We start from the raw sequence: 3,640 nt of genomic DNA, 5'->3' as shown, positions 1-3,640 counted from the left end.
TGTAAAGTTCTAAGGACTTATAGGACGTGTTGGAGGCTTAAGGTTGAAGGAATTGAGTGCTAAAATGACAAACATCCCAAGCGCGAGGTGTTCAAGCATGAGGTGGTCACTTGTAGCAAAATCTGATTTTATATCTATCTTTGCAGGCACAAACCAAGTATCCTCGGCTTATTTTGACATGTTTGCAATCCATTTCGCTTGTTCTAAGATCCCAAAGTATTTCATAGAACTAATTCCTCAACCGTTCATTTAATTTCTTACCCGATTCTCAATCGATTTCAACAATTCGCACCTCAATATTTATAATGTCATATAAGACATATATTATTACGTTGTGATAAAGTCACTTCATCCCTCATGTCCCAAATATGTGAATTACCTATCTAGGGTTTAAGGTGACCTCGATTAGCCGAATGGAAAGCTTGAACCTTCGTTGATACAAATTTTCGGTCTTTCAAATATTACATTACTTACCAAGCCAATCTCCAACATTTAGTTAATCTAACTTTCTATCATAGCTCAATATAAAATTCACCACCTAGATCGAAGAGTCGAAGGTTATCACCATGTAAAGATTTTAAAGCCTTGATGATCAAATGCATCGTTTTAAGAGAAGGCAATAAGGAAATTGATACAAATGACAATGTAATTAGCATGAAATGCATGAATCATATTGGCCAAATGTAGAATGTGAAGTTCGGGGTATTACAAAACTGTTTTTGTGAAAATCAATATTCTAAAATTTTGCTCGAGCATTTGACCTAAAAAATGTACAGGGTTAAGGAATAAGTGGCCGAACTATGGTTAAATCGGTCGCTGAAGTTTGTTAAAATTTTCAAAATGCCCCACATTCAAAAATTCGTCAACAAAAATTAGAAATTTCACCAATTAAAATCGAAGAAATATGGAAAAACGTGTTTGACGATTATGCCTTTAGCTGCAATGAACTCGACTTCGTTCGCATGTGTCCAAGTTGAAATTTAACATTAACATGTAGAATTTTACGTCAATGTTAAAATTCTACATGACTTTAATTCTAAAGAACTTGAAAACTTAATTACTTCATTATTAAGATTTTTCAGTTAAATCACTGATTACGCCCAAAGAATAACGTGATAGTTGTAGTACAGCTTTGGACTGTCAATTCTATAGGGAGAGGAAAAAATTACTCAAAGAATCCAAAAAGTTTAATTGTCCTATTGAAATGTGTAGGAGAATTCAATGTTAAAGTAATGAAATTAAGGTTAATGTCTTGAGATGGCGAAGCGTCGGAATTCCCTCAATTAGATTGTATCACTCACATCAATTATTAATTTTTATAACTCAATTAGAGAATTTTCATCCTAATTCTCTAATCAGAAGATTTAACAATAAAGATCAATTTAATTCACAATTGTAATCCTAGAATCTAAACTAACAATAAAGATCAATTTAATTCACAATTGTAATCCTAGAATCTAAACTTATAACACATTCGCACATTTTTATTGGAACAAGATCAAAAATCAACTATATAGATTAAGCATAAGGCAGTAATCAATCTACCAATAAAATTTTATTAAGATTAAAATTTAACAATTATTTCAATCATTCAATGGAAAGAGCAAGACTAGATTTATAAAGGATTTGATAAAAGTTAGACCAATCTTAACAATAAGTAATTGAAATTGAAAGTTAACAAATAATTTAATTTAGCAATGAAAAAGCATGACCTAATCCATGAAAAATCTTGTAAATGTTAAACCGATTTCAATGTAAATTCACAAGAATGAAAATCCAAAGATTAGAATTGTTTAACAATGACAAACTAGAATACATGAAATAATAGATGTGAAATCACCAAATCCAAAGATTTCCTTCCTATCTTCACCTTGATTTTAGTTCTTCATGGAATTTCTTGAGCACCAAGATGAGAAAAAAGTGTATGAGGGCGTTCTTCTTTGTTCTGGGGTGATTTAGGGCTTAAAAGACGTGGGAGATTAAATTACCATAAGTGGTTGGATGGAATTAGGAAACCAGAAAATTCGTGTTATGCGGTCGCAAGGTACAATCCCATGTGGTCGCATAGTTCACCAAAAAATGCCGTGTGATTCTCTAAAAATAACCATGCGGTCGCATGCATTTTAAACCGTGCGACCGCATAATTATAATGTTTTCCCGCTTGACAGCTTTCAGTATTTTGATCATATCTTTATCTATCGATCTCCAATTGAGGTGACTCAATATGTGTTGGAAAGCTAACTCAAATAGCTACAACTTTTCTTCAGATATCATATTCCAATTCTATCGTTTGATATGTCAAGAGCGGGTCCCAATATGAGGCTGAAAATTGGTGTGTAAATTTTTCATTGGAAATTGATGTGTAATCATACTTTGATGATATTTCATCCCTTTGACTTCTTTCTTCATTCGCTTGACCTCAAACACTCTCAAATCTTCATCATGAGGTTAGACACAAGTTTAGAGTATCTGCACATTAGTCCCCGAACTTTCATTTTCTTCCACTTTAGTCATTTTTCGCTCGTTTCTTCAAATTTCCACCGTATTCATCCATTTGCAACCTAAATCAAGATATAAAGGTACTTAGTGCATTTTGGTATTAATTTGTCACAATAACGTAGGTATAAATGGATAAATTAATTAACAATTTGTGATATTATCAATCACCAAGAAAATTATTAATTGCGAAGCATACCTTGATTTATTGAGAATGATTCTTTATTACTGGATCTTAAATCTTGAAGATCAGCTACAATCTCATCATGTTTGATTTCTTAATCTTTAATTTTGAATATTGCCCATTTTGATTCTTGAATTCTTGCCCTTGACTTTAGCTTCTTACTCCATAATCTTGATTGCTTCAATTTCTTCGTCTTAATTGTGGGATTTGAATTTTCTTCTTCAATATGTTTTCCATTTATATTCTTATGTTGATGGGATGATACGTAGAATGAGAATCACATATGAATCGATAATCATAATCCTATATCTACATGTATTTCTCTCATCATGAAATACAACCCTATTGGATCTAATCTCTACACATATTTTGGCCCGTGCCTTAACCAGATGCTCAGAACCCATAATTTTTTTTTTTATTGTATCAATTTAATTGAACTTAACCTTAAAATAGTCCTTATACACAATTAATTACATATATAGGCCTACGTGACTAATTAAAACCCAACAAATGTTTTCAATCAAGTGACCATCACGACAACTGTAAGAAACTTGGGTAACTAACAGAATCATTTCAATGTCGATTTTGAAAATTTTAACAAACTTTATTGACTGTTGCTGAAATTAACCCATAAATAAAAACTAAAATTTGAGGTTGAATCAGTTCTAAAGTTATTTTGACGAGTTCTAAATTTTCAATCTTTTACATATAAATTGATCAGACGACTCAATTTTCTGGATTGAATCGATCTAGTTTTTATGACAATAGTAAAAATTGCTATCTAATTTTATTCGGTATCATTTTATTTGATGCTATTATTCCTTGTGTTTATCCTTTAACGTTAATCACACGTGCAAGTAAACAAAGCCGTAGATTATTTATTTACGAGTCTTCATGTTACGTGTTTGAAAAGTGTTAATGAAGAGATATCCGGAACCAAGTAAATATACTTTGACTTTA

Source organism: Olea europaea, chromosome 18 (assembly GCF_002742605.1).
Source record: "Olea europaea var. sylvestris chromosome 18, O_europaea_v1, whole genome shotgun sequence".
Classification (NCBI taxonomy): domain Eukaryota; kingdom Viridiplantae; phylum Streptophyta; class Magnoliopsida; order Lamiales; family Oleaceae; genus Olea; species Olea europaea.
The sequence above is the reverse complement of the archived record's forward strand: the minus strand, read 5'-3'. Positions refer to the sequence as shown.